The 13,606-nt window shown below is 44.0% G+C and overlaps 1 non-coding gene across 1 annotated transcript; it reads left to right on the top strand.

The window, feature by feature from the left end:
* The first annotated feature begins 10,471 nt into the window (after positions 1 to 10,471).
* Positions 10,472 to 10,578, top strand: LOC118597547. Its single transcript, XR_004946848.1, has one exon. It is a non-coding gene; the product is annotated as a U6 spliceosomal RNA (small nuclear RNA).
* Positions 10,579 to 13,606: the final 3,028 nt, after the last annotated feature.

The following is a 13,606-nucleotide window of genomic DNA, read 5'->3' as shown; positions in this document are numbered from 1 at the left end:
CTTCCCACTATTCAGGACAGGTTCAAGATGATGCTGGCATCTCAGTTGCTTCCACCAAAGACCTCTCCAATCTTCACCCCCCACACACTGATGAGAACAGCATCTTCTGAAAGGAATGAGACTCAACATTCCTCCTGGGAGAGGCTCATCCATAGCACATGGAGGAGCTGCTGTCTCTGGCCTCCATTACTCTCTCCTTACTTGTCTTCAAGAAGACAAGTGCGTGTGACCTATGATTTTTAAGGAGCACACCAGTGTGAATCAATTCTCTCCAAAGAAAAAAGATTCAAGATGGTGCCCTGTTTAGATAGACAAGTACATGAAGACTGCTTTATTTTCCTAATGTGATAAAATATCCTGACAGGAGGAGAAGGAGGATAAGAAGGATAAGGTGGAAATGTTTAATTCAGCACACAGTTTGAGAGCTCAGTCCATCGTGGAACTCAGTGAAAGGAGTTTGAGGTAGCTGGTCACATTACAGCGTAGTTATGAAGCAAAGAGAGATGGATGCTTTTGCTCAGCTCACTTTCTCCTTTTCAGTCAGTTCAAGATCCTAGCCTAGGGGATGGTGATGCCCATAATGGTGAAGATAAACCCTCACAAGCATGCCAAGAGGCCTGCTTCCCAGGTAAGTTTAATCAGCACAACTCTATCCCATGTCAACTTGATACCCAAACACAGCACTTTAAATCCCAACCTTCCACCCCTTATGCCCAAAGGCTCATGTCTATCTCATAATGCAAAATACAATCCAACTTCAAAAAAAGAAAAACTCTCCACAGTCTTAATAATTCCAACAGTTTAAAAATCCAAAGACCATGTCTTATCTGATACTCAAGGCAACCTCTCAACTATGAGCTCCTATAAAATTAAAAACAAACAAACAAAGAAATTACACACTTTCAATACATAATGAGAGTAAACATTCCTATTCAAAATGGGAAGAATTGGAGTATAACAAGAAATGATCTGACTAAAGAAAGACCAAAACCCAGCACGGCAAATACCAAATCCTACAGATCCATGCCCAACATCCTGGGTTCACAATGTAATCATCTGGGGTCCAGGAGCATGGGTAGCCCGAATTCTCCATCTCTACTGCCTGCAGCACACACAACCCCTCTTGGTTTGGTTGTATAAGATGCCTACAGATTTCCTCAATGAACATCCTGTGGTTTTGTCATTTCCAACATTCTACAGGGTCCCATTACAAATTAGGCTTCACCTTCATAACCTTACACAATTACCTCCCAGGGTCTCCTTATAGGGACTTAGACTTTGTCACCCATCACCTGGTTTTAGTGGCTCTCTGGGACCATCACATAAAACTCTATAACTGGGGCTGGAGAGGTGGCTCAGCCGTTAAGAACACTGGCTGCTCTTCCAGAGGTCCTGAGTTCAATTCCCAGCAACCACATAGTGGCTCACAACCATCCATAATGAGATCTGGTGCCCTCTTCTGGTATGTAGGCAGAACACTGTATGCATAATAAATAAATAAATCTTAAAAAAACAAAAAACAAAAAAACTCTATAACCTCCCTCAATTTTGCATCTCTTTTGGGTACAAAACTGGTGTGGTTGACATTGCTAAGTTTTGCTGCCAGCTTAAGATGCAGCCTGCCCTTCTTGGACAACAGCTATACTAGTTACTGCATGCTGATCCTGGGAAACTACTTTCCTAAGCAAATACCTTCGTTTGTTTTTGAGACAAGGTTTCTGTGTATAGTTTTGGTGCCTGCCCTGGATCTTGCTCTGTAGATCAGGCTGGCCTCGAACTCACAGAGACCCACCTGGCTCTGACTCCCAAGTGCTGTGATTAAAAGTGTGTGCCACCACTCCCTGGCAGCAAATACCTTTGAGGAACGTGTAATACTTTCAGTTTAGATTTCTTTCTTTTTTACTCTTCTCTCTCCCTCTCTCCCTCTCTCTCTCTCTCTCTCTCTCTCTCTCTCTCTCTCTCTCTCCTTCCTCCCTCCCTCCCTCCCTCCCTTCTTCCTTCCTTCCTTCCTTCCTTCCTTCCTTCCTTCCTTTCTTTCTTTCTTTCTTTCTTTCTTTCTTTCTTTCTTTCTTTCTTTCTTTCTTTCTTTCTTTCCTTCTTTCTTTCTTAGATAGTTCCTCTATGTAAGAGCTCTGGCAGTCCTGGAATTCTTTTTGTAGACCAGGCTGGCCTCAAACTTACAGAAATCTGTCAACCTATGCCTACCCAGTGCTGGGATTAAGGGTATGTGCCACCATGCCTTGTTAAATTTTTCTTTCAAACAAATTTAGATTACCGTAAGTGTAGCCTCTGATGGGCAGGGTTTATGCTCAAGGTGACTTTCAGATTGTTCAGTGCAGCTTGAGGATTCTCTTTAGTATATTCTGTTGATCCAATGGCAGCCCGGATAAAAGAGGTCTGAGGAAGGAGCTTTGATTTTAAGTGCTTGCCTTTGTTCTTACTGGCATATTCATCTACCCTACCTTGTTGATGCTGAGTCCTCTGCTGATACCAGAACTCAGCCTTTTCAGCCTTCCAGCATTGACTTGGTACCAGTGGCTCTCCATGAATCCTTCCATGCTTTCAGCAACTCTTTTATGGATGACAGGACTGAATTTCCAATATCCTCCTTTTGTGAGTATAAATATTCACTCCATGTAACTTGTTTGTTTAATTTTACAGGATCTCATAGTTAAGCCTTCAGTCTCAGATAAAACAATGACTTTGGACATTTAAAAGACTAGATTGAGACTGCTGAGACATTAGGCCTTATGGACTGAGTGCAGCTACAGGGCCCTCAGTGTCTCCAAATGAAAAGACAGCTATTACAGACTGTATCCTGTATGCCAATTTAACAAATTCCCTTTTAACATATATTCATTCTATCAGTTCTGTTCCTCTAGAGAACTCTGACTAATGCAGAGATCTATCATAGGCTTTAACCCCTGACATTGTGAGGCCAATATGTTCCCAGACATGCAAGGTGGGTGGTTAGGTACAGGTTCTGTGGGAGGTTGTAAAAAATGTCTTCTGAAGGTCACCATACAGAAACTTCCATCAGTACAGTGTGTGCTCAGAATAATATTGACTCCAATATCTGGAGCATTCCATGGCCTAGTCCAGGGAGCAAAGGCTCCATCAGAACTGAAACCTGAAGGCCTAGGAAAGCTAAAAAAGGGTCTTGTGGGTGGGCTTTCTCTTTTCCATAATCTGGTGTGTTTTTATAGTTTCTTTAGAGTCTGTGGTATCTCCATGCCAAGTGTGAATCCTTCTACATCATAGTGCTTCTCCATGGAATGGAGGAAAATGAAGCCAGACTCAGAGTGTAAACAGGAACTAGCCATCCCCAGGATGAGGACAAAGTAGTGAATTGTTTTTTCTGGGGTCAAGGCAGAGTGGCCACATGACCAGAATGGAACAGACTCTGGGAATGGAAACAAGGAAACAGAGAACTGAAGCAGCAGCTGTGAAGTTCTGGAACCTGCTAGCACTGTGGGAACCTCCAGGTGGAACCTCAGAGCTTGACCCCCTTTAGCCAGTCCCTGTGGGTGTGGGTCAAATGCATAAGGAAGCTAAGTTCATGAAGTGGAACCTCTTCATATAGATGGTGAAAGCCACTTGGCAGGGCTGACAGGCAGGAAAGGATTCCAGTCATAGCCCAGGGCTCCAGGTTTACAAGTCTGCTTGTGGCCAACAATGCCTATGCTAGAGGCCCTCAGCTGGTGTGTGGGTTAGTAGAAAGAAGGTCCTGAGAGACAAGGAAGAGCAGCATGCCGGGAGCATCCAGGCCACGGGGAACAGAAGTTTGCAGAGCTTCCTAGTATCTTCCCCTTTCCTATTTCAGGCCTTCCTGGAGTGGGAGTTGGAAAGGCATGTGATTCCCTTATATACCCTTTTCTGGGTGCAGGGTTGAGCTGGGCATCCATTGTATGTGCAGAGATTTAACGTTTCCCCATCAGCCATGTGTGATCCCACCATAGCTCAGGAGGTGGGTGATTCATCATAGGGTTCCAGAACTGAGCTAGGAGTCTCGTGCCCAAGAACAAGAGGCTTCCCACTTGGATTTGGTTCACAGAAACACAGGTCCTGCAGACATCTCTGGTTCCCGTGATTTATGGACAGGAGCTCCTCAGCTAATGGACCAATATGCCAGGTTCTGTTACTCAGGCAAGAAATTGCTAGATCCTCTGGTGAGACATGAGTCGCATGTAACCACTGATGTCTAGGATACTGGAGCTGTACCCTGGAAAGTCATGATTTCTACTTGGTCACCTGTAACCCCAGAACCACTAATTCTACTTCCCTGTGGAATGCATGCATGGGGTTTACAGTGTCAGGGCTACAGGGCTGTTCCTCTCACCAAATTGAAAAATGAGCCTCTCACTCAGTTTATCTCACTTTAACATAAAACTCAGTGTTGCATTGTGTATGGTTCATATGACCTCCTACCCTATCCCTGGCTATTTGGTGTCATTGTGTCTGGTCTCGTCTATGTTAGAAACATGCCATTCAATGTGTGTCCATCTGACCCAAATCTACATTTCAGCGGGAGTCTAACTCAACTGAATTGAGATGGACAGTTCTTTTGGGTCTGTCTGGTGTTTGCAGGCCCAAGAGAGGCCAGCCCTGAGATACCTTACCTTAAATGCCTAGCCTACAGGATGTTGGTCATTGTGCTTCTGTAATTAGCCCCTCTACCCTCACCTGTGGTGGCTTATTAAGACAGCCAAGTGGACTGAGGCAATGTTAGTGTCGCGTCAAGCTTAGCCTCAGAGGGATCCCTTTGTGGTATGATCCTGCAGCACCACACCCCTGCTGAACCATCTGTTCTTGTCTTCTCTTGAAAAGCTGCAGTGCTTGGAGCAACCTCTTTGGAGGAGTCTTGGGTATGTTAACCTCTCACTGTCACCTGCTGATGTTTTATCTATGTACCAAGCTGTGGTCTTTTCTGTAGTCCATGATGGTACAGAAGACAGGCACATTTTCTCCATGGTACAGAGGTGAAAGTCAAGAGCATGCAGTGAATTGAGGAAGCTGTGGCAACCCCTGCTCAGCTCGGGGAAGGAAGGAAGAAAGGAGCTGGAGTCCAGAGTCACATAAGAGGGGAGAACCAGAGGCAAAGCTCTGGAGACTAGAGTTACATAGGAAGGGAGAGATAGGGGCAGAGGAAGTTTCTCATTGGCAGTCTCAGTCAACTTAACACCCTCATGTGAACCTTAAGTCCTCTCCATAGTCAGGAAATGCCTCAGCAGGCAACAAGGCGAGGACTGGGAAGTGATGGGAGTTTGGTTGGGTCTTGGATAAGACCTTTGTAGGTAGAGTTTTCCTGTCTGGCCCACAGTCAAGACAAATCTCTCTTACCTGCCAGTCCCACAGTCGCTCAGACCGAACCAAGTAAGCACACAGAGACTTATATTGTTTACAAACTGTATGGCTGTGGCAGGCTTCTTGTTATCTATTATTATTATCTTAAATTAACCCATTTCTATTAATCTATACTTTGCCACGTGGCTTGTGGCTTACCAATACCTTACATCTTCCTTGTCATGGCGGCAGCTGGCAGTATCTCTCTATCCAGGCTTTCACTTCCCACAATTCTCCTCCTCCTTGTCCCGCCTACCCTATCCTTCCTGCCTGGCTACTGGCCAATCAGCACTTTATTTATTTTAACCAATCAGAGCAACACATTTGACATACAGAACATCCCACGGTGGACCTTGAGTGAAGTCATGTGGGCTGCACAAAGCCAAAGCCATAGCAGGTCTGAGCGGAGAGGCTGAGAGCTGGCTGCCCTGAAGTCATGTACACCTGAACATCCTGGGGTCACCATTCAGGTGGCTGATGGCTCCCCAGGTCAGCAGCTGCTGGGGGCAATCATGGCTTTGTCCGGGCTTTCCTCCTTCTCCATCCATGCCAGCTTCTGTCCTCACTTTGGTGTTGCTATGTGGTTGATATTGATGTGGTTGGCACAGCTTTTGGTAATTCAGACAGTAGACATGTTTCTGATTCCACTTTCCATGGCATTACTGCCTTCTGATGCATTAAATGAAAGTATTTGCAGAGTTGTGGCCTGGAGTGAATATTCAAACCCTGGAAAATTCTAGTGAATATTTTAAAAACCTTGCTTCATTTGATTCTAATGAGGTTAACAGGGAAACCTAGCAACACTTACTTACTCAAATGGCAGATGTGAATATTTATTTTGCTTTCAGTGTTTATGTGCTGGACAGCTCCTAGCGCTTGTACATGAAGTGCCTGGATAGGTGGCTTCTGCACCCCTGTAACCAAAAACACATGCTAGAAACCATCTGATGGGCTAAAGGGTTATTTGGTTTCAGGGTTTGAGAACATTTTATAGCAGGCCTGGTGTGGTTTAAGAAGCAGATCCTTCATGATGGGCCCAAGTGTTGGAGGCTTGTCTACATCCTGGTAGAGAGGCTGAATGGGTGATAGGGAGAGCTAGGTCAGGACCAGAGTTAGTTATGACCTTCAAAGTCCTTTCCCCAGTGGCCTATCTTTGTCATCCAGACCCCACCTTTTATAGGCTACACAGCTTTTCAAACAGCGGCACCAGCTGTAAGTCCAAGTGTTCCAGCAAGGGAGCCTGTGGAGGACATCGCAGATTCAAACTGTGGCAGTCCACACACAAACAGAGGAATATTCATTTTATTTGTGTAGGTAATGGGTCCTTATACCAGCCCCATGCCAGTGGTAGTACCTACCAAGAACCAGGATCCTGTACACATCCATCTTGTGGTAGAAGTGGGCCCTCAACTTCCCTCCCCAATAATGGCCTGCTGGTCTCTGGATTGCTGGGTCTTCCTTCTCAGTAGTGAGTGGAGCTGGCTAACTGATTGTTTCTCTCAGATCCCTACAGAAGTCAGAGAACTGGCTTCTCTCTCACTCATTTCTCAACTGATTTCTCCTGAGATGGGAAAATGGGAAACTATAAATTGGCCAAGAACTCCAGGAATGAGCTGTGTGGAAACTCTACCTCATAACTCCTGGTTCCTTCTGTGCAGCTGTCATTGGTGCGAGTGTCCTGAGATGCCGTCTCTGTCCCCCATTGCCTGTCCCCTCTGTGTTCACTTATGTATAAGTTGTAAGACTTGCAGATCAGAACCACATGAAATATGCTATGCACAGCATCGAGGATTCCCAGGGGCTGTAACTCACCACCTCTCCAGAACATCTCCTCATAAACCTAGCCCGAGTAAGATGAAAATTCAAAACCAAAGGTGTGCCTCATCCTGAATATGTTGCATGTTGCACCATCTTCTTTGGCAGAGGTCTTTTTCTAACTCACTGTTGTCATGGTGAGATATCTTTAATCAGACTTAATGTCTGGGTTTGTATAGACCTTGCAGGTCTGGAATGAAGGGTGCAAAGTGAATTAACAAATGTCCTCATGAGGAGCAGTGTGGGGCAGATGCTCAGAGGGACTTATGGAGAGGCAGGAGGTCAAAGCTAGAGCATGCTGGGAATAAGGACCCTGGCTTTGCCTTAGACACCTGGTTCTCTAGTGCTACTGAGAACAGCAGTAGGGTGAAGGTCAGCCTGAAAGCTCAGGCTCATGTGCTATCCAGAGGGGGAAGCTCGAAGAGGTAGGTGGAGCCTGCTGAAAGGCCTTTATGCTGCTGCAGAACGTCATGGGGCCCTTCTTGCTGTCAGCTTCCTTCTCTCTGGCTTGTAACATAAAAGGATTTTCTGTGCTACCTTGCCATCATGTACAGCCTGAAAACAATGTGGTAGGTTGACCACAGACTAGAACCTCCCACATTGTGAGCCAAAAAAGACCTCTTCCTCTTTTTAAGTTAACTATTTCAGGTATTTTGATATCGTGATGGAAAACTGATTACCATATCTCTCTCTTGGGTGATGGGGCTACTTCAGACTGTCTTAGGATCCCCATTTTATTTCACGTCCGTTTGCCCCATCATTACCCACACCCCTTTACTGATTTCTCAGTACTTAGCAGTGGGAAGGCAGAGATGTCTGCCTGGATCTTGGAACTCAACGAGGCTCCCGCAGGTCAGCACCACCAATGAAGTCCCTTGCTTCCGTTTCCTGGCCTCTACCTGGGACAACTTTGACAGTCACTCTTTGCCCCACTAGAGGCCTGAGGAGTTACCCAGAGCTGAGAGATTTAACAGCCTTTACAGCCCTGCCATTCTGAAGGCTTCCTGGCCCCTGGTGATCAGGAGACCCTGAAATGAAGCACAATGCTGCATTGTCTGTGTGCTTAGTAATGACCTGTGAGAGCAGTAATGCTTAATGAGAGATGCTGTGTACAGACGCCGTACCTCGCCGGAATACAGAAGGCATCAGAGAGCTTGCTGTAATATCATGCTATTCCACTTGGGTTCATATTAATAAATGATAAGCAACCCTTGTACTTGAGGAAAAATGGGAATCTAATGGCCTCCAATGAGGTGGCTATAGCACATGCCTCTGCAGCACAGTGGAGCGGGGCTGGAGCTGATTTTGCATTTTGTAAATTGGATGATGGGAGAGGCTGAGAGGCCCACAGCCATACTCTCTGCTTCCTGCCTGTCTTTGTTTTATTTGTTCAAATGACTAAGAAGCCTTCTTGGTACTTAGGGAAGCAAACCCAGCTTTCCAGTGTGTGACTAGAGGTTTGTTGTGCTGTTACAGGGGGAGGAGGTGTCTAACCTTGTGCTGCTGGTGTGGAGTCGGGTCTTCACAGCTTTGAAGATCTGAGTTCTTCATATCACTTGCCTTTGTACTTGGTCGTCGTTCTTGGGGGTTTCAAGGTGAGGGAAGTTCACTAGTTGTTCTCAGGGATGATTCTCACGTGAGATCATTTTGGTGTTAAAGGTGGAAAAACAGAAGCAGGACTGCCGAGATTTGGTGAGCCCTGCCTAAGCCGTCCAGGGGTGGGATCTGACATTATGTCTGCTGAGAATGTGGCTCTTCCCCAAGACCTGTCTTCATGCATAACCAGCTTCCTGTGACTCTCCGTAGCCTCCCTTCCCAGCAGCTTTCATGGGCACAGTTACCCCTTACAGCCAGCATTCTCTGAGGCTGTCTTTTGAAATACATCTCTGTCACCTTCTTAGCTAATGTCCCCTGTCACTCACGAAATTCCCTGTGTCTGGATAATGAACAGGAAGGGTTGGGCAACTGGCTGGCCTGGAACCAAATTGTTGTTTCCCCCATTCCTGTACATATCAGGCTGGTGAATTTGTGGTCCTCATCTGGGAGACTCTTAGGAGACCCATGGGCCTTATGTCCATAGTCAGGGACTCTAGGGTTTTCTGACCCACAGGCAACACTTAACATCTCTGTAGGATTTGGAATAATTTTCCAGGAGACATTTCCCACATTCTCTCCCCAGACCTCATTGTGACTTCTATGGAAGGTAGACAGTCTAGCATCAGGGAGGCATTGGGGGGTAAAAAAAACCTTCAGTCCCTGCAGCCATATCTCTACAATTATCTATACAGTGTAGGCATCTCTGGGCTAGGTCTGCGCATGCTCTCTACTGTCCCCTCCAGGCCCAAGCCCTTCCTGTTGACTTGGGACTGTCCTCTTGATATATCATGGTGGATCTATGTCTGGGTGCAGGGCTATCTTTGCAGGCCTTGTGTGTCCAGGAAGACAGTATTGCCAGATTGTAGCTACAGGTTTTCATATACCACAGAGGCAGTGGGACAGTGAAGGAGTCCTCTGGTGGCTGACAGCTGCACCATTCCAAGTGCTCCTTGCCTGTGTCTTTTATATATTTCCTGCTTCCTCTGAAGATGTGGTGACACCCAAGTCTGGGAGTTCCAGAGTGGTTAGTGTGAACTGGGACCATTCAGATAGTATGGTATGGTGTGATATTTCCTGAAGGGCTTCTCCCTGGTGTCCCTAGAGGAGGACAGGCCATGGACTCATCAGCCACAGAGCTTGCCAATCACACAGCATAGCCTTAGGGCTTCTATTGCAAACTCAGAGCCAAGTGGTTCATTCCTGGCTTTGGAGTGATGTTATGACAACCTCAAAGCCACTTGGGTCCCTTAAAAGGGGGAGCAAAGAGACTGACTTGTGATAGACCAGGGTTAGACCCACAGAGGCAACCTTCTTCTTTGGACCAACAAAGTGGCCGGGTCACACCAGGGATGCTAGAGAATGATGCTGTTTCTGGATGATGCAAGGAAAACTGTTCCAAGTTGAAGGGACACAGATGGGCTTGGTGCACACAGCCTGCTCATTCCCTCCCCCACCTCTGTCTCCTTCCGCCTCTCTGCTCCATCTCTTCTAGTCTCTGTCTCCTTTATCTCTCTACTTGTGTCTTTCCTTGCTTCTTTGTTTTCTCTTTCTCTGTCTTTTCCTTCTTTCTGAGAATTACCCCCTCCTTCTTCCACTCTTTTTCATCTGGAGATCCTTCTATGGTAGTCTCTCAATAGCCATGATAAGTGTGGGTCATCATCTGAGAGCTTGGCTGGCTTCTTCCCATGCTCATGCTGTGGATATAAAAGGTAAGGGAGTGATCACTTTGGCAGCACATATACTAAAATTGGAATGATACAGAAAAGATTAGCATGGCTCCTGCACAAGGATGACATGCAAATTTGTGAAGAGTTCCATATTTTTATACCAGCCTAGACTAATATACCCTGCAAATCTTTCAATCATCGTAGATGGAGTGAACAAGACCTTCCAAGACAAAACCAAATTTAAACAATACTTATCCACAAACCCAGCCCTACAGAAAGCACTAGAAGGAAAATTCCAACCTAAGGAAGAAAGATACACCCATGAAAACACAGGCAATAGATAACACCACAGCAGTAAACCCCAAAGAAGAGAAGTACACATACACTACCACCAAAAAATAAAAATAATAATGTGAATGAACAATCACTGGTCATTAATATCCCTTAATATCAATGGACTTAATTCACCTATAAAAAAACACAGACTAACAGAATGGATATGAAAACAGGACCCATCTTTCTGCTGCATACAAAAAACACACCTCAAATTCAAAAACAGACACCTCCTAAGAATAAAAGGCTGGGAAAAGACTTTCCAATCAAATGGTCTTAAGAAGCAAGCTGGTGTAGCCATCCTAATATCCAGCAAAATAGACATCAAACTAAAATCAATCAAAAGAGATGATGAAGGACATTACATACTCATTGCAGGAAAGATCCACCAAGATGAAGTCTCAATTCTGAACATTTATGCCCCAAACACAAGGGCACCCACATATGTAAAAGAAAAATTATTAAAGCTTAAATCACATATAAAACCCCACACATTAATAGTGGGAGACTTCAACACCCCACTTTCACCTCTGGACAGATTGGCCAAATTGAAACTTAACAGAGACATAATGGTCTTAACTGATGTTATGGCTCAAATGGACTTAATTGATATCTACAGAACATTCCACCCAAACAAAAAAGAATATACCTTCTTCTCAGCACCCCATGGAACCTTCTCTAAAATTGACCACATACTTGGCCACAAAGCAAATCTCAACAGATACAAAACAATTGAAATAACCTCCTGTGTTATACCAGACCACCATGGTTTAAAGTTAGATTTCAACAACAACAACAACAACAACAACAACAAAAAAACTACAGAAATCCTACAATCTCATGGAAACTGAGTAATGCTCAACTGAATCACCAATGGGTTAAGGAAGAAATAAAGAAAGAAATTAAAGACTTCATAGAGATCAATGAAAATGAATACACCACGTACCCAAATTTATGGGACACTATGAAAACAGTGGTAGGGAGGGAAATTCATAGCACTAAATGCCCACAAAAAGAAGCTGGAGAAATCTCACGCTAGTGACTTGACAGCACACCTGAAAGCCCTTGAACAGGAAGAAGCAAAGTCTCCCAGGAGGAACAGACGCAAGGAAATTATCAAATTGAGAGCTGAAATCAATAAAATAGAAATAAAGAGAACAATACAAAGGATTAATGACACAAAGATTTGGTTCTTTGAGAAGATCAACAAGATAGACAAGCCCTTATCCAAACTAACCAAAAGACAGAGAGAGAGCATCCAAATTAACAAAATCAGAAATGAAAAGGGGGACATAACAACAGACAATGAGGAAATCCAGAGAATCATCAGGTCATACTTCAAAAATCTCTACTCCACAAAACTGGAAAATCTAAAAGAAATGGATAATTTTCTGGATAGGTACCACATACCTAAGTTAAATCAAGACCAGATAAACCATTTAAATAGTCCAATAACTCCTAAGGAAATAGAATCAGTCATTAAAAGTCTCCCAACCAAAAAAAGCCCAGGACCAGATGGTTTCACTGCAGAATTTTACCAGATCTTCAAAGAAGACTTAATATCAATACTCTTTAAATTGTTCCACACAATAGAAACAGAAGGTATATTACCAAACTCCTTCTATGAGGCTACAATTACCCTGATTCCTAAACCAAACAAAGATGCAACAAAGAAAGAGAACTATAGACCAATCCCCTAATGAACATTGATGCAAAAATACTCAATAAAATACTGGCAAACAGATTCCAAGAACACATCAAAACAATTATCCACCATGATCAAGTAGGCTTCATCCCAGGCACGCAAGGGTGGTTCAACATACAAAAGTCCGTCAATGTAATACACCAGATAAACAAACTCAAAGAAAAAAACCACATGATCATCTCACTAGATGCAGAAAAGGCATTTGACAAAATCCAAAACCCCTTCATGATAAAGGTCTTGGAGTGATCAGGAATACAGGGAACATACTTAAACATAATAAAGGCAATCTACAGCAAGCCAAGAGCCAACATCAAATTAAATGGAGAGAAACTCAAAGCAATACCACTAAAATCAGGAACAAGGCAAGGCTGTCCTCTCTCCCCATACTTACTCAATATAGTACTTGAACTTCTAGCCAGAACTATAAGACAACATAAGGAGATTAAGGGGATACAAATTGGAAAGGAAGAAGTCAAGCTTTCCCTATTTGCAGATGACATGATAGTATACATGAGTGACCCCAAAAATTCAACCAAGGAACTGATACAGCTAATAAAAACCTTCAACAACATAGCAAGATCCAAGATCAACTCAAAAAAATCAGTAGCCCTCCTATATACAATAGACAAACAGGCTGAGAAGGAAATCAGAGATACATCACCCTTGACAATAGCCACAAATGATATAAAATACCTTGGGGTTACTCTAACTAAGCATGTGAAGGACCTATATGACAAGAACTTTAAGACCATGAAAAAAGAAATTGAAAATATGTCAGAAAATGGAAATATCTCCCATGTTCATGGATAGGCAGGATTAACATAGTAAAAATGGCGATCTTACCAAAAGCAATCTACAGATTCAATGCAATACCCATCAAATTACCAACACAATTCTTCACAGATATGGGAAGAATAATACACAACTTCATATGGAAAAACAAAAAACACAGGATAGCCAAAAGAATCCTGTACAATAAAACAACCTCTGAAGGCATCACGATCCCTGACCTCAAGCTCTACTATAGAGCTACCGTAATAAAAACAGCTTGGTACTGGCATAAAAACCTACATGTGGACCAATGGAATCAAATTGAAGACCCTGACATTAACCCACACACCTATGAACATATAATTTTTGACAAAGA

This window comes from Onychomys torridus, chromosome 16 (genome assembly GCF_903995425.1).
Source record: "Onychomys torridus chromosome 16, mOncTor1.1, whole genome shotgun sequence".
Lineage (NCBI taxonomy): Eukaryota > Metazoa > Chordata > Mammalia > Rodentia > Cricetidae > Onychomys > Onychomys torridus.
Note: the sequence above shows the minus strand (reverse complement) of the source record. Positions and strands in the feature narration are given on the sequence as shown.